The sequence below is a fragment of the Salmo salar genome, chromosome ssa17, assembly GCF_905237065.1.
Source record: "Salmo salar chromosome ssa17, Ssal_v3.1, whole genome shotgun sequence".
NCBI lineage: Eukaryota > Metazoa > Chordata > Actinopteri > Salmoniformes > Salmonidae > Salmo > Salmo salar.
The window spans coordinates 75,190,515-75,209,027 of NC_059458.1; the positions used below are offsets into that span (position 1 = coordinate 75,190,515).

At 45.6% G+C, this 18,513-nt stretch overlaps 1 protein-coding gene across 2 annotated transcripts in view; it reads left to right on the forward strand.

Annotated features, from left to right (window-relative positions):
• Nucleotides 1–18,513, forward strand: part of LOC106576570 (plexin-B2) — a 280,227-nt gene that overhangs the window by 438 nt on the left and 261,276 nt on the right. For both annotated transcript variants that reach the window (XM_045700160.1, XM_045700159.1), the window contains exon 1: nt 1–115. This exon is cut by the window's left edge and continues 438 nt beyond it. The gene's annotated coding sequence lies outside the window, so the exon portion shown is untranslated. The remainder of the gene's footprint in view (nt 116–18,513) is intronic.

The following is an 18,513-nucleotide window of genomic DNA, read 5'->3' on the forward strand; positions in this document are numbered from 1 at the left end:
GCTGAACTTTTTACGGACGGTGACAACGTAGACAACAGGACTTCGTTTGGGTTGTAAAAACAGAGGAGACGAACCATTAGGACAGCGAGTTCGTGTTCAACTACCGATTCCTGAGGTAAGCGTGTATTATAACTTGTAAGCGGCTGAGTTTGATTAAGAATGATGTGTTATCACAGATTGTTGGTCTGGCTCTATAACATTGGTATAACAACGAGCCACCATATGCTTGGTAGAAACGTCTTCTCTCCTTACAACTGGGGAGCGAGTCAAGAAAATGGCATAGAGGGCTAGTGTGTTGTGTTAATTATGTAATAAATAGCGTGAGTTCCAGCCCTAAGCAATAGAACAAATCTCAGAGCTCCTCGTTAACCAGTCACGCGGCTACAATGTTGCGTGGCAATGATACAGTAGGCTGCTGTTGCACGGTTTGTAGGTGAAAGTAGTTTACTAACGTTAGATGCGTTTGCTATGTGTATTACAGTGGGATGTTATCATGAAAACGACTGCATGATTTTCAAACATTGACCTCGGTGTTTGGAAGCCCCTTCAAAACAGGCCAACAATTTGCATGTCACTCTTTGGGAGTTGTGCTCAACAGATTTGTGAAACGACAAGGCTTTTACTCCATAGCCTACCTAATGAGGATCCTAATTAAATACTGTCCTACAGCATCTCATCCTACAAACAGACTTCAGGAGAAACTATTCTCCAGGCAACATGTATGTATTCAGCCATGTTGGCTGTAGGCTAATGTGTTACCTGGTCTCTGCCTGGTGTGAACTGATCTGGATTTCCCAATGTTCCAGGCATCACTTCCACCATTGCATCTGTCAACTGAACACATGCATTTAGGTATAATTAAGCCTGCAATTGAAGCCTGTAAGCCATTGTCAATGGACATGCATTGGCTACTTGAATAGCCATTCCAACAAGTAGGTCACTTGTAAGAGCACTGGCCCATCTCATTCCCATATCCCATCTAATGCTGAATGCAGTTGAGCTTTGGGCTTTGAACCCCGTGTAGAGAAAGCAGAGTCAGTCACCACATGCTGTAGTGGTTCAGACCCAGAACAGGAAGAGCCCCTGCCCCCTCAAGGTCAAAAGGAGAGGGCCAAAAACAGAGGGAGCATTTCCCCCTCCTCTCTCTGGGACTCTTTCTCTCTGAGTGTCTGAGACTGACCATGAGTAATGGGCCTGTTTGTTTGTCTTTCATGCAGAACATGGACACAGTATACACTGACGCTATTGATTCATGTTTCCTGCTCAAACCCAAGTGTGTGTGAGCGCGCACTCACGTTGTCCGTAACCCTCTGTCCCTAGAACGGAACAGCCCCCCCCCCCCTTCTGTAGTCACTGGACCTGCCTTGTTGAGAGTCAACATTGTATGTGTTCTTTCGCTCCCTCTCTCCTCCATCCCCATAAAGAGTCATCTCTGTCATAAGAGATTGTATAAGTTTGTTTCACAACCCTTCATAGGGATTAACGTTAAATGAACATTTCCATTATTGAAGAGACAGATTTTGGTGTGTGGAGAATCTTGCATGGTCTCCCCAAACACAACCATCTGCTTACTGGACACCCACACAGAGCCAGGTGCTGTTTCCTTCCACCATGTCCATGCATCATTATCTGAGTCTCACACACATACTGGAAGTGGACAACATGCCGTGTGTTGATTTTCCTTGCCTGTGGGGTCAAATCACTGCAACACCATTCCCTCTTCAGAAACTCCCTGTCAATCGTGAACATGGCCATTGCTCCTAATGTTCAGGCAGACTAATAGCTCTCCACGAGGGTTAATTTGGGGTCATGTCTCTCAGCTGAAGAGGACCACTTGGTAGACAATTCAGAATAATGATTTGTGGAACAAAGACCAGTGTCTGTCTGCTTAAGAACGTGTGGGAGAGAAGAGAACACAATTGATGAAAACAACCCCAGCTTTCGATTTCTATACAGAACCGACGAGTGCAACAGAACCGACGAGTGCAACAGAACCGACGCCTGCACAACTATGGGGCAAAACAGATGGGTTGGATTAGATTGTTGACATATATATATATATATAAGATATATATATATATATATATAAATAAAAGAGACAAGTGCTCATTCACCAAATGTATTTGTTTTCAATAAACACTGGAGACTAAATATAGTTAACAGGTTGTCAACAAGCTTATATATATATATATATATACCACAAAACAATACATGGTATCAAGAAGAAGATGAAATAAGCCACTTAGGATTCCCCACATGGCAGCTTCTAGTCATTCTTGCTAGCTATCTGGTCATCCAGAATCCCAACAACACGCTGATCTCTGCCCCATGGAAGCGAGGGCACATGGTTTTCCTGACGTTGTCAGCAGACCCATCTATTGATTGTTTTCTATTTAATTGATTGCTTTTCTCTCCCACCATTCACTTTTCATTATAGTCACTTGCCACAATTTAATATCATATTCAGCATATGACATTGAAGACATTCACTTTCTATCCATAGTAGATTCACATACAAGACCATGGTACTTACCTACGGAGCAGCAAGAGGAACTGTCCCTCCCTACCTTCAGGCTATGTTCAAACCCTACATCCCAACCCCAACACTCCATTCTGCCACCTCAGGTCTCTTGGCTCTCCCACCCCTATGGGAGGGCAGCTCCCGCTCAGCCCAGTCCAAGCTCTTCTCTGTCCTGGCACCCCAATGGTGGAACCAGCTTCCTCCTGAAGCTAGGACGGCAGAGTCCCCGCCCGTCTTCCTCCTGAAGCTAGGGCGGCAGAGTCCCCGCCCGTCTTCTGAAACCCTACCGCTTCAAATAGTATTTTAAATAATCCCACAGCACCCCCTTCAGCACCCCTTTCGTGAGTTTACACTTGACTTTTTTCCTGCTTACTAGCTCTGACTTTGATGATAGCTACTTTATTGAGGAAAATGTACTTACTATGTCTGTGATATGTGGTTGTCTCACCTAGCAATTTTAAGATGGAGGCACTACGTCGCTCTGGATAATGGCATCTGCTAAATGACTAAAATGTAAATGTGGGTTTGGGTAAAGTGGGACACCTGGTGAAGTGGGACAGTTAAGGACGGGTAGTTCTTACAGGTACGTTCAGGTGAACAGTACTGGTCTGAAAGGTAAAGGTTTAGAGGTTTGTTTAGTGCCGCTTGTACGTCCGTGTGTGTAATGAAGCATTAGCTTTTTGTCCATTAGTGACTGGCAGTGTGTGTCATCTGTACTTGGGCTTCAGAAGCTGGAGTCCAAAGGTTGTTTGCTGTGGAGAAACGGGGCGTGTCTGCATGCATGTGTTTGTACTTGACTCATCAGACCACTGAACATGTTCATTCCAGTCTGTTTGCTCACCAAGTCAACCTGAGAAGGTCCGTAGTCTCCCCACCTGACGGTTTCACTTTCCATTTCCTATAAAGTCCTGTACTTACTGTCAGTCCTCCTGGATGACAGCAGATTCTTTATTACTGTCAGTCCTCCTGGGTAACACCAAATGCATCATATTTTATTACTGTCAGTCCTCCTGGAAGACAGCAGATTCTTTATTACTGTCAGTCTTCCTGGAAGACAGCAGATTCTTTATTACTGTCATTCTTCCTGGGTGACAGCAGATTCTTTATTACTGTCAGTCTTCCTGGGTGACAGCAGATTCTTTATTACTGTCATTCTTCCTGGGTGACAGCAGATTCTTTATTACTGTCATTCTTCCTGGAAGACAGCAGATTCTTTATTACTGTCATTCTTCCTGGGTGACAGCAGATTCTTTATTACTGTCATTCTTCCTGGAAGACAGCAGATTCTTTATTACTGTCATTCTTCCTGGGTGACAGCAGATTCTTTATTACTGTCAGTCTTCCTGGGTGACAGCAGATTCTTTATTACTGTCATTCTTCCTGGGTGACAGCAGATTCTTTATTACTGTCATTCTTCCTGGAAGACAGCAGATTCTTTATTACTGTCAGTCTTCCTGGGTGACAGCAGATTCTTTATTACTGTCATTCTTCCTGGGTGACAGCAGATTCTTTATTACTGTCATTCTTCCTGGGTGACAGCAGATTCTTTATTACTGTCAGTCTTCCTGGGTGACAGCAGATTCTTTATTACTGTCAGTCTTCCTGGGTGACAGCAGATGCTTTTACTGTCAGTCTTCCTGGGTGACAGCAGATGCTTTTACTGTCAGTCTTCCTGGATGACAGCAGATGCTTTTACTGTCAGTCCTCCTGGATGACAGCAGATGCTTTTACTGTCAGTCCTCCTGGATGACACCAGGTGCTTCATGTTCTGCTGTTGCTAAGTAGAGTTTATTCCTCCTGTGTTACTCATTTTTCATTCGTCTTATTTTAAGCTCTGCATTGTTGGGAAGGGCTCATCAGCAGTCGCAGTTAAGTCTACACCAGTTGTATACGGTGCATGTGATGAATACGATTAGATTTACAGTATGCTGAATCATTTAGTTCCTCAGTTCTCTGCCGGTAGACTTTGGAATATCCCCACCTGAATGTTTCAGTTTCCATTTTCTGTCCTACATTTACTGTCAATCCTGGAAATTCCTAAATTACCGCCATGGAAGACGGTAAATTGATGGTGACTAATTTTCTTGTTTTGGTGTGTGGAGGGTTACTGTAAATGTTACCCTTGTCCTTACATGTTCATATGTTTTGGGCTCCTGAGTGGCGCAGCGGTCTAGGGCACTGCATCTCAGTGCTAGAGGCATCACTACAGACCCTGGTTCGATTCCAGGCTGTATCACAACCGGCCGTGATTGTGTCCCGTAGGGCGGCGCACAATTGGCCCAGTGTCGTCCGGGTTAGAGGTAGGCTGTCATTGTAAATAAGAATTTGTTCTTAACTGACTTGCCTAGTTAAATAAAGATTAAATATATAACATTCATGAAGTAGGCTACTTGGTGTTTGTTTTTCTCTTGCTTCACCTTTTAAATGGGGCAGTTAGTTATGTTGCCATGCTACTCTCACTGCACTGCCACACTACTGTCCTGTGTCTGTGTATGGATCATTTCCCATGGTGACCAAGCTGTGGTATGTTGTGACAGTCCTAATGTCACGCTATGGCTTGGTGGCAGATTTGAGAAGTGACTCAGTATATTGGTGCCCTGTCTGTGTAGTGTAAATGATGTTACTGGACACGTGCTGGGACCTCCCCTGAGGTGGTGGCATCATGCAGAGGGGTGGTGGTGTGACCTCACTGGCCTGGGGTTTGTTTAGGTGGGGTGTGTGTGTGTGTGTGTGTGTGTGTGTGTGTGTGTGTGTGTCAACGTTGGGTCTGAGGTGAGATCACACCTGTAGAGGGACAGCTGCTGCAGCACACTGGGGGTTCTCTCTCCTGCTGGTGTCAACTCACCCACACCCCCACACATAGACATAGAGACGGGATGTCGTAGGCCTCTCCAGACGGAGGACTTCTTGGAGACGGGATGTCGTAGGCCTCTCCAGACGGAGGACTTCTTGGAGACGGGATGTCGTAGGCCTCTCCAGACGGAGGACTTCTTGGAGACGGGATGTCGTAGGCCTCTCCAGACGGAGGACTTCTTGGAGACGGGATGTCGTAGGCCTCTCCAGACGGAGGACTTCTTGGAGACGGGATGTCGTAGGCCTCTCCAGACTGTAGACTCAGGAGTGTCACATTCAGCTCTCTGTAACACGGGGGAGTTCTCTGGTCCCTGTCTGTTCTGTCTTCTATATCCATATGGAGAGTGGAGTTCTCTGGTCCCTGTCTGTTCTGTCTTCTATATCCATATGGAGAGTAGAGTTCTCTGGTCCCTGTCTGTTCTGTCTTCTATATCCATATGGAGAGTAGAGTTCTCTGGTCCCTGTCTGTTCTGTCTTCTATATCCATATGGAGAGTGGAGTTCTCTGGTCCCTGTCTGTTCTGTCTTCTATATCCATATGGAGAGTAGAGTTCTCTGGTCCCTGTCTGTTCTGTCTTCTATATCCATATGGAGAGTGGAGTTCTCTGGTCCCTGTCTGTTCTGTCTTCTATATCCATATGGAGAGTGGAGTTCTCTGGTCCCTGTCTGTTCTGTCTTCTATATCCATATGGAGAGTGGAGTTCTCTGGTCCCTGTCTGTTCTGTCTTCTATATCCATATGGAGAGTGGAGTTCTCTGGTCCCTGTCTGTTCTGTCTTCTATATCCATATGGAGAGTGGAGTTCTCTGGTCCCTGTCTGTTCTGTCTTCTATATCCATATGGAGAGTGGAGTTCTCTGGTCCCTGTCTGTTCTGTCTTCTATATCCATATGGAGAGTGGAGTTCTCTGGTCCCTGTCTTCTGTTTCATTATGCACAGAGTTGTGTGGACTAGCTAACGTCCACGGCAAGTTTTGCAAGGTTCTCTTCCCTTCTTGTTTGTGTTTTTCTGGATGTTTGGAGCAGACAACATGGCATATTAAATCTCCATGTGGTCCTGAAGAATGAGAGGCAGAGCAGAGGTTGGGCCGTTTCCTGTTTAAGACTCTGGTGATGTTAGTCAAGTGCTTCCCATCTGACGTCTTCAAAGCTCTGCTGCGTGTTCTGCTCTGGTTCCCCAGCCCTGGTAGAAGAGAGCAGCAGAGAGACGGCTGGGTGGCCCTGGTAGAAGAGAGCAGCAGAGAGACGGCTGGGTGGCGCTGGTAGAAGGGAGCAGCAGAGAGACGGCTGGGTGGCCCTGGTAGAAGGGAGCAGCAGAGAGACGGTTGGGTGGCGCTGGTAGAAGAGAGCAGCAGAGAGACGGCTGGGTGGCCCTGGTAGAAGAGAGCAGCAGAGAGACGGTTGGGTGGCCCTGGTAGAAGGGAGCAGCAGAGAGACGGCTGGGTGGCCCTGGTAGAAGAGAGCAGCAGAGAGACGGCTGGGTGGCCCTGGTAGAAGGGAGCAGCAGAGAGACGGCTGGGTGGCCCTGGTAGAAGGGAGCAGCAGAGAGACGGCTGGGTGGCGCTGGTAGAAGGGAGCAGCAGAGAGACGGTTGGGTGGCGCTGGTAGAAGGGAGCAGCAGAGAGACGGCTGGGTGGCGCTGGTAGAAGGGAGCAGCAGAGAGACGGCTGGGTGGCCCTGGTAGAAGGGAGCAGCAGAGAGACGGCTGGGTGGCGCTGGTAGAAGAGAGCAGCAGAGAGACGGCTGGGTGGCGCTGGTAGAAGGGAGCAGCAGAGAGACGGCTGGGTGGCGCTGGTAGAAGGGAGCAGCAGAGAGACGGTTGGGTGGCGCTGGTAGAAGAGAGCAGCAGAGAGACGGCTGGGTGGCGCTGGTAGAAGAGAGCAGCAGAGAGACGGCTGGGTGGCGCTGGGAAGGAACAGGAAGATAAGAGCAGGGTAGAACAACACTGTCTTTCATCCCTCAGAGTGAAGGAAGAGCGGAATAGTTTGTTTATACTCTGAGCTAGATCAAGTCTCTGGGAGGGGAGAAATCAAAAGACAAAATCAAAGCTTTGCTTTGTTTAAATATGCAGTGGAGAAATGCAGGTACACACACACACTGACAGATGGCTGATATATGAGAGCCGCCAAGTGTGTGTGTGTGCGGGTGTTTTATTATTTTGTCAGCCGCTCACCACAGTGTCCAGGTTTTAGAGGGAGTGACTGACAAAAGCAGCTTAGCCTACCTGCTGGGGACCTTTTGTGTGTTGTCTGTGTTAGTGATATTGAACAAGAGCTCACCACTGTTTTAATCCTCCTGCATTCTGTTGGTGCTGGAATTTCATTTCTTTCTCTCCCCCTGAACACGATGTAATGCGCTCGTTAATCCTCAAACATTCCTCACGCGGGGCTTTAGTTTTAATTATGAGCACTAAAGTAGTGCTAACGCTGAGGTCGCTGCTGTTGCGTGCCAATAGCCTTTAGCTGTTAGAAAGGGTACAGGCTAACGCACGGTTAGCGAGGGTACAGGCTAACGCACGGTTAGCGAGGGTACAGGCTAACGCACGGTTAGCGAGGGTACAGGCTAACGCACGGTTAGCGAGGGTACAGGCTAACGCACGGTTAGCGAGGGTACAGGCTAACGCACGGTTAGCGAGGGTACAGGCTAACGCACGGTTAGCGAGGGTACAGGCTAAGTTGGTAGCTCAGTTGGTAGAGCATGGTGTTTGCAACGCCAGGGTTGTGGGTTCAATTCCCACGGGGGGCCAGCACAGAAAAAAATGTGTGAAATGTATGCGTTCACTACTGTAAGTCGCTCTGGATAAGAGCGTCTGCTAAATGACTAAAATGTAAATGTAAAAAATCAAGTTTTCAGTGTAAGCGGGGACATTCATCATAAAGTAGGCATGCAGGTTTGTGTGTGTGTGTGTGAGAAAGCTCCAGGAAAACCTGTTTAACAGGATACTAGCGTAGCTCCAGTTGTAATAAGACTTTAGGCCATTAGGAAACCCTGTTTATCATAGCTCCTGTTGTTCTAACTGTTAAACAGGGTTTCCTATTGGCCTAAAGTCTGTTAGAACAACTGGAGCTACGGTAGTCTAACAGTATAGACTAGCCCAGTGGACTAGCGTAGCTCCAGTTGTTCTAACAGTATAGACTAGGTCAGTAGACTACCATAGCTCCAGTTCTAACAGTGTAGATTAGGCCAGTAGACTAGCGTAGCTCCTGTTGTTCTAACAGTATAGACTAGGCCAGTAGACTACCATAGCTCCAGTTGTTCTAACACAGTGTAGACTAGCGTAGCTCCTGTTGTTCTAACAGTATAGACTAGGCCAGTAGACTACCATAGCTCCAGTTCTAACAGTGTAGACTAGGTCAGTAGACTACCGTAGCTCCAGTTGTTCTAACAATATAGACTAGGCCAGTAGACTAGCTTAGCTCCAGTTGTTCTAACACAGTGTAGACTAGGTCAGTAGACTACCGTAGCTCCAGTTGTTCTAACAATATAGACTAGGCCAGTAGACTAGCTTAGCTCCAGTTGTTCTAACACAGTGTAGACTAGCGTAGCTCCTGTTGTTCTAACACAGTGTAGTCTAGCGTAGCTCATGTTGTTCTAACACAGTGTAGACTAGCCCAGTAGACTAGCATAGCTCCTGTTGTTCTAACACAGTGTAGACTAGGCCAGTAGACTAGCGTAGCTCCAGTTCTAACACAGTGTAGACTAGCCCAGTAGACTAGTGTAGCTCCTGTTGTTCGAACACAGTGTAGACTAGCCCAGTAGACTAGCGTAGCTCCAGTTCGAACACAGTGTAGACTAGGCCAGTAGACTAGCGCAGCTCCTGTTGTTCTAACACAGTGTAGACTAGGCCAGTAGGTGTGGTTGCTGGCTTTTATGAAGTGAACTCAACTTGCTGAGTGACTTCTTTACACACTGTCTGTGTCTCTGCCATTATCTATCCTGTCTGTGACATCCCCTAACAGACTGTAAACCTGCTGTGATCATCTGTTCAGCTGTGGGAGTACCTCTTGTCTGTCTCTGCTGCTTGCTTACAGGCTTGCGGCTCTAGAAGAGACACACACCCAATCCTGGAGCGCTGCAAGAGGTGCAGGCTTTGTTCCAGCCCAGCACTAAAACAACTAATTTAGATGAATTATCAACATCTTGATATTAGTTGGATACGATGTGCTGATGATGGACTGAGAGGGACAAACACTCTCCAGGGTGGTGGATGCTGAATGCTGCGGTTTAAAGCTGTTACCTGCTGAGACCTCTCTGTCTCTCGCTGTTTGTCTCTCTCGCTGTTTGTCTCTCTCGCTGTTTGTCTCTCTCGCTGTTTGTCTCTCTCGCTGTTTGTCTCTCTCGCTGTTTGTCTCTCTCGCTGTTTGTCTCTCTCGCTGTTTGTCTCTCTCGCTGTTTGTCTCTCTCGCTGTTTGTCTCTCTCGCTGTTTGTCTCTCTCGCTGTTTGTCTCTCTCGCTGTTTGTCTCTCTCGCTGTTTGTCTCTCTCGCTGTTTGTCTCTCTCGCTGTTTGTCTCTCTCGCTGTTTGTCTCTCTCTGGTATTTAACTGGCAGTATATCACTGTCACACAACAGCACAGCAGCTTAGGTTGTGTCTCAAATGCCACCCTATTCCCTTGTTAGGTACTACTTTTGACCTGGGCCTCATGGGTAGTAGTGCTCTATAAAGGGAATAGGGTGCCGTTTGGGATGCAGACATAGTGTAGTGAGGAGCTAGCTGTAACCCAGAAGGTGTTTCTATTTCACACATCAGTGGTGTTTTCTCACACAGTCGTGTGTGTGTGTTGCGTTGCCCAGGACAAGAGATGCTGGGGTCAGCAGGCGTGAAAGGTCATGTCACTACTAGATAAAAATAACAAGTCATGTCATAGCTAGGTAAGAACAATGTAGAGATTGTAGCTGCCCATAGGTAGGTAACACAGTGATATGTAGCAAATGGAACAGTCCATGGGTAGGTGCCAGGGGGGTGTAGATAATGGAATAGTCCATGGGTAGGTGACGGGGGTGTAGATAATGGAATAGTCCATGGGTAGGTGACGGGGGTGTAGATAATGGAATAGTCCATGGGTAGGTGACGGGGGTGTAGATAATGGAATAGTCCATGGGTAGGTGACGGGGTGTAGATAATGGAATAGTCCATGGGTAGGTGACGGGGGGTGTAGATAATGGAATAGTCCATGGGTAGGTGACGGGGGGTGTAGATAATGGAATAGTCCATGGGTAGGTGACGGGGGGTGTAGATAATGGAATAGTCCATGGGTAGGTGACGGGGGGTGTAGATAATGGAATAGTCCATGGGTAGGTGACGGGGGGTGTAGATAATGGAATAGTCCATGGGTAGGTGACGGGGGGTGTAGATAATGGAATAGTCCATGGGTAGGTGACGGGGGGTGTAGATAATGGAATAGTCCATGGGTAGGTGACGGGGGGTGTAGATAATGGAATAGTCCATGGGTAGGTGACGGGGGGTGTAGATAATGGAATAGTCCATGGGTAGGTGACGGGGGGTGTAGATAATGGAATAGTCCATGGGTAGGTGACGGGGGGTGTAGATAATGGAATAGTCCATGGGTAGGTGACGGGGGGGTGTAGATAATGGAATAGTCCATGGGTAGGTGCCGGGGGGGGGTGTAGATAATGGAATAGTCCATGGGTAGGTGCCGGGGGGGGGTGTAGATAATGGAATAGTCCATGGGTAGGTGCCGGGGGGGGGTGTAGATAATGGAATAGTCCATGGGTAGGTGACAAGTGTAGATAATGGAATAGTCCATGGGTATGGAAGAGATGCACACACTGTTGGTAGCAATCCATCTGATTGTATTCCTGGAGCAGGGAATATCAGCCACCACCATGAACAGTAACACACCTCTGCCCATCCCCTAGCACGCACACTGTACTCAGTTCAGTCCATATATTGACTCATCTAATGTGTTTGTACTTATACGTCCATCTACATTTGGTTCTCATCCATGCTAATGGAGTATTTCTAAACGTTACTGGCTGCTCTCAGACCAGTCTACATTAAAACCTCATCCAACACGTGGGAGGCCCTGGTATAGGAGGCCCTGGTATAGGAGGCCCTGGTATAGGAGGCCCTGGTATAGGAGGCCCTGGTATAGGAGGCCCTGGTATAGGAGGCCCTGGTATAGGAGGCCCTGGTATAGGAGGCCCTGGTATAGGCTACATCCTAAATGGTAACCTATTCCCTACATGGTGCACTAATGTTGACCAGAGCCCTATAGGCCCCTGTCAAAAGTAGTGCATTAAATTGGGAATAGGTTGCCATTTAGGATGCTACCTATATCAGAGTGTTCTATATCAGGGCCTCATACAGTCTCCGTAATAATTAGTCATGTCTGTATCCAGACCTCATGTGGAAAGAAACCCTACAGGGTGACTGTTTACTGAAATCACTGGCCTGATTTGAAGGGCACAGCATTCATCTCCTCTCTCTGTGTGTGTGTAAACTATTTGTGTGTGTGTGTTTGTAGGCTACACACAGTGTGCATATCTGACCCTCGTCTCAGTCAATGTGCTTAATTTCCTGTTCCCGTGTTTGGCCTAGTGCCGGTTTCACTCTGCATGAAATTGGCAGCCTCCTTTCCTTTCCTCTCCAACCTCAAACCAAAGCTCTTTCCCAGAACTCCCTAACAACGGCCCAGCCAGCCAGTGTTCAGAGGGCCCTCTGAATCAGAACGCTGAGTTTAAACTAAACCAAATGTCATGCCACTTCTCTTAACCATGTCTGGCTACAGTGTCTTCAGAAAGTACTCATCCCTTGACTTGTTCTATATGTTGTTACAGCCTGAACTTAAAATGGGTTACATTGAGATTTTGTCGCTGTCCTACACACACACACACAATACCCCATAATATTTTTAGTCATATTTACAAATTAATTACAAATGAAAAGATGAAATGTCTTGAGTCAATAAGTATTCAACCACTTGTTATGGCAAGCCTAAATAAGTTGAGGAGCAAAAATGTGCTCAACAGGTCACATAAGTTGCATGGACTCACTATGTGCAAAATTAGTGTTTAATGTGATTTTTGAATGACTGCCTCAGTCGAACAGTGAATTTCAATCACAGATTCAACAACAAAGACCAGGGAGATTTACCAATGCCTCATAAAGAAGGGCAGCTATTGGTAGATGGGTTAAAAAAACAAAAGACATTGAATATCGCTTTGAGCATGGCGAAGTTAATAATTACACCTTGGGTGGTGTATCAATACACCCAGTCACTACAAAGATACAAGCTTCCTTCCTAACTTAGTTGCCGGAGAGGAAGGAAACCGCTCAGGGATTTCACCATGAGGCCAATGGTGATTTTAAAACAGAGTTTAATGGATGTGATAGGAGATGACTGAGGATGGATCAACAACATTGCAGTTATTCGACAGTACTAACCTAATTAACAGAGTGAAAAGAAGGAAGCCTGTACAGAATAAAAATATTCCAAAACATGCTTCCTGTTTGCAATAAGGCACTAAAGTAATACTCCAAAAGAATGTGGTAAAGAAATTCACTTTTTGTCCTGAAATACAAATTGTTATATTTGGGATAAACACAACAACACATCACTGAGTACCGCTCTTCATATGTTCAAGCATGGTGGTGGCTGTATCAGGTTATGGGTATGCTTGTCATTGGCAAGAATGAGGGAGCTTATTAAGGATGAAAATAAATGGAATAGAGCTAAGCAAGGTACCATCCTAGAAAACCTGGTTGTTTGATTTCCAACAGACACTGGGATACAAATTCGCCTTTCAGCAGTACAATAACCCAAACCAACTTCAACAACCAACTTGACGGAGCTTGAAGCATTGTAAAAATAATAATGTGCAAATATTGTACAATCCAGGTGAGCAAAGCTCTTCTAGACTTACCCAGAAAGACTCACAGCTGTATTTGCTGCCAGTGACTATATTGTCTCGGGGCTGGATACTTATGTAATCAAGATATATTTGTTTTTATTTGTCATGATTCCCCCCCCCCAATGTTCACATTTTTCTTCTAGTTTGATATAATAGAGTATTTTGTGTAGATCGTTGAGAGAAATTACAATTAAATACATTTTAATCCCACCTTGTAACGCAACAAAATGTGGAAAAAGTCAAGGTGTGAATACTTCCTGAAGGAATTGTATGACCTCACACACTGCCTCTTACCACGCTCTTCAAACTCCTACTAACAGACTGCTGTGTGTGTGTGTGTCTTAATGTAAATCTAATCACAAGGAGATGGTGCCGCACCACACACACACACGTTTTAATCTATGAATGTATGCTTCAGGATTGGCAGTGTAGTTTGCAAGGGTGGACGGTTGTTTACGTGCCGGCTTGGTTTACGTGTTAGATAATCACAACATTACTGTAGTTTAATTACAGAGCCTGACTGGTAGGAAAAATGGCTGTGGTTGAAGCTGGAGAGACTAAATAACTTTGTTCTAGAAACTCTCTTGGTTGGTCTCTCTGTCTGTGCGTTTCTCTCCTTCTATTCTCTGTCTCTGTGTTTCTCTCTCTGCGTCCTCTTGGACTTGACACACCCTACACCACAGTTATCATGTTTACAGCAAACACCCAGCCAAACTGGATCACAACCCTCCTCCCTCTCTCAAACTTCCTATTTTTCCCCTCTGCTCTCTTTCCAGCTATGTGCTGGAGGAGGTTCTAGCTAGTCCACTGACGCAGGGAAATTAGGCTTGCTTTATTAATGAACTATGTACTAAAGCTGATAACAAACACTTGGTTGGTAATGCTTTATCATATCTGCTTATATATTATTTATAAGGAATTAAAGTTAGATTATGTAGAAATCGCTCCACCATTTCCTGGTTGCTAAAATTATAATAAAATTTGCCTAATTTCAGTTTGTGACAAAACAAGCAAGTATAGTGTAGAGAATCATTGTACCATCTAAACTGCTCTGAAATATATTTTCCATAACCAAACATGTTGTATTTTCAGCAGTTTGAAGCTGGTGTACAAAACCGAAAGTAAAAGACACAAAAACTATTTTTAAGAATGCTTAGCATAGAAGTAGTGCACACAGAATAGATCTACAGCTTCTTAGACTTGCTTTCAAAGAGTGACAGATCTATGAAACACCTTTCTATGTGATTTTGGTTGGGTTGCCTAAAAAGGTACATATTGCAGCTTTAAGATAAAGTAACGATCTGCCCATTAATCATTATTCCTACCAAACCTCCATTATACCTGCCAGTGAGGGAGCTATATATAAACAATAGCTAAAGCATTACCTACTCAGAGTAGTGTGAAAAGTCACTCTGCTCTGCTGTCTGTTTCTAGACGGTTCCAGCCCTGTGCTGTTCTATAATCAGTTTGGTATTTCCTGCTCCCTGTGCCTGCTGCTTTTCGCCTCTCAACACTGTTCTGTGATCAGATTGGTATTTCCTGCTGCCTTTCTCCTCTCATTACAGTGAACTGAGATCAGTGGAGCTGGAGGTGTGTTGTCTGGAATGTTACTCCATTCCTCTCTTTATTTCTCTCTCCTTTTCTCCACATCTCGCTCTCTTTTTGTTCCCCCTCTCTTTTGTCTTTTATTTCCTGCCATGATTGGAGCGATTTGTTTTCTCCATGACGATGGCAGTGTGTGTACTGTATGTAGTGGATGCCTCGCGGCCCTCATTGTAAATTCCAGCCACTATTATGTATTATGAGGGCAGTTAATCATATGGAATTAGTTTATTTCCACGGTAATGGAAACTCTTGTGCTTTCAGCCAAACTCACACTTCAATCTCTATTCAATTAAATCTCTCGCTCTCTAACCTTCTTTCTCCCAACCCTCTCTTTCTTTCTCCCAACTCTCTCTCTCTCTTTCTCACACACCTCTGCTCTTAAAGACAACAAACATGCTGCCTCTCCCCAGAAATGAATGAATAAAACAAGTGGTATGTCATTCAGGTAGAGTGATAGTTTTACTCTCTGATTGAACGCTTGGTGAACTGATTTTCAATGACCAGAAACAGAGCTCAGCATGTCCTCTGGGTCTCTGAAAGTGTGTGGGTTGTGGTGAAGGTAGTTTAGGCTAACACTGCTGCTCTGGGGATGTACGAAACTCGGACAAACAGAGGCAGGATATTACCAGGCTGGAACAAATAATCAACCCCCCCCCCCCCACACACACACACACGCTCTTACAGTACATTCCGTCCCTGGCTTGTCAGTGTTTGGTCATTTCACCACAGCCTGCTGAAATGACCCTGGTTCCATTTAGTCCTATCAGACTGTGAACAGCGACCAGCAGCATTCCACTGTGATAAGACCAGCAGCCCAGCCGTCACTCCTCATCCACTGCCCTGTCTCTGTCTGGGTGGGAAGGAGGGGGAGATGGGGGCTGAGGTGTGTTCAGCCCAGAGGGGGGACGGAGGTGGACTGAGGTGGACTGAGGGGGGACGGAGATGAGTTGGACTGAGGTGTGAGGGCCGGAGGGCAATGCGTTTATGAAGGTTCTTGCCCTGTCTCTGGAAAGCCTTGCTTATTTGTTTAGGGAAATATTTCACTTAGGCTGTGTCAATCTACTTCCCCCCTCACTCACTCACGTGCGCCATCCATCCATCCATCCATCCATCCATCCATAACAACCCTATTTGTCAGGTGATCAATAAAGTAATACTGGTCATGATGAGTGGTGGTTGAAGCCAATCTCAGCTGTCCCTCCTGTCTGTCCCTCCTGTCTGTCCCTCCTGTCTGTCCCTTCTAACAAGGGACCTGCTGCCTGCCACTGTCTTTCAGCTCTGTGTGTGTGTGTGTGTGTGTGTGTGTGGGATGACAACATAATGATATTTGTTTCCATCATTATTTAAATCTGTTTTTCCTAGAGAGGTTCAATCTGCTTGGTGTTACTCGATACTAAGGAGTACAGACCCCCTTTTCAGACAGACAGACAACTGTTTTACACCATTTTAAAGATGCACCTCTCCTTAATCCAACCACATTGGCCGATTTCAAAAAGGCTTTACGGCGAAAGCATGAAGTTAGATTATGGTAGGACAGTGCCAACACAAGAAAAACCACACAGCCATTTTCCAAGCAGGAGAGGGGTCACAAAAACCAGAAATACAGCTAAAATTAAGCACTAACCTTTGACGATCTTCATCAGATGACGCTCCTAGGACTCAATGTTACACAATACATGTATGTTTTGTTCGATAAAGTTCATATTTATATCCAAAAACCCCATTTTACATTGGCGCGTGATGTTCAGAAAATATTTTGCCTCCAATACTGCCGGTGAATCAGCACAACAATTTACAAAAATACTCATCATAAACGTTGATAAAATATTAAACTGTTATTCAAAGAATTATAGATGAACATCTCCTTTATGCAACCTCTGTGACAGATTTCAAAAAAGCTTCACGGGGAAAGCACACTTTGCAATAATCTGAGTACGGCGCTCAGAAAAAGACATCAAGCAATACAGATACCCGCCATTTTGGAGTCATCTAAAATCATAAATGGCATTAGAAATATTCACTTACCTTTGATCTTCATCAGAAGGCACTTCCAGGAATCCCAGGTCCACAATAAATGTTTTGTTCGATGAAGTCCATAATTTATGTCCAAATACCTCCTTGTTGTTTGCACGTTCAGTAAGCTACTCCAAATGTAGGAAGCGCGATGAAAATTTCACGACAAAAATGTATATTTACGTTCGTTGAAACATGTCAAACGTTGTAAAGCATCAATCTTTAGGGCCTTTTTAACGTAAAACTTTAGTAATATTCCAACCGGATGATTCCAATTCCAAAAACGTTATGGAACATAGCTACCCCTCACGTGAATGCGCGTAATTGAGGCCATGTCATTCTCTCGGTCATCAGACTCCAGGAGGTCTGGTTCGCTCTCTGTTGACTGCAAAAGCCTGAAACACGTTCTAAAGACAGTTGACATCTAGTGGAAGTCTTAGGAAGTGCAAATTGAACCCTAAGTCACTGTATACTGAATAGTCTTGAAAAACTACAATCCACTTCCTGGTTGGATTTTTTTCTCAGGTTTTTGCCTGCCATGAGTTCTGTTATACTCACAGACATCATTCAAACAGTTTTAGAAACTTAAGAGTGTTTTATATCCAAATCTACTAATAATATGCATATCCTACGTTCTGAGCCCGAGTAGTAGGCAGTTTAATTTGGAACCTCATTCATCCAAACTACTCAATACTGCCCCCGGGCCCAGAAAGGTTAACAGATCTCCTCTGGCAGTCTCATCTCATCCAAGACCAAATCCACTGTAAGCTGTTACCCAGAGGACGAGGAAGAAGATTTGCTCCTGCTTCCCCCCCTACCTCATCCATTATGTCTACCAGTTATACTCCATCTGGCTGAATAGTAATGCTGTACAACATGTGTTCTACCACAGCCTGATTATACAAGCCAGGGACGGAGGGGTTAAGTTGTTCTGACTGTGGGAGGTTCCTCTGGATTTATCTGGGAAAGAGGAAGAATAGGGTGGTAAGTGAGGGCCCCAGGCCTGTATCGGTGGGAGAGAGAGTGGACCTGTATCGGAGGGAGGGAGGGAGGGAGGGAGGGAGAGAGGGTGGACCCATCTGAGTGGAGGAGGAAAGGAATGTGAGGGTGCATTGTCTGTAGTCATCAGAGAGGAGCGACTGACTGTTCCTGCTGACTGTTCCTGCTGGCTGGTGGAGGAGTGATTTGCAGAGGTAGATGTGCTCTGTCGGTTCCATTAAACACGCTGTCCTCGCTCTCCTCTCCATCCATCCTCACAAACACAGGGCACAGCTTATGACATCACCTGGGATCTTCAGACTGTTGGGCCGATTCTTCTCTTTTGCTCGGCTGATGTTTTTCTAAAGTTCTGGGTTTCTTTCGCTGTGCTGGCTGGCTCAGTGTGCACACGCATGCACACTGTCCTCTTCATCTGACATTTACCCACAATCCTCCTCTCCTGATCCTCTCCTCTGTGGCCAACAGGTTGCAGAGTAAAATGAAATGACATTCCACGTTAGATTTGATCACCACTATACTGTTGAAGATGCACTGTCTGTCTCTGGCTGGTCTCTGACTGAATAGACACTCAGGTTATTAGGTATATCCATCTAGTCCCTGACTGAATATACACTCAGGTTATTAGGTACATCCATCTAGTCCCTGACTGAATA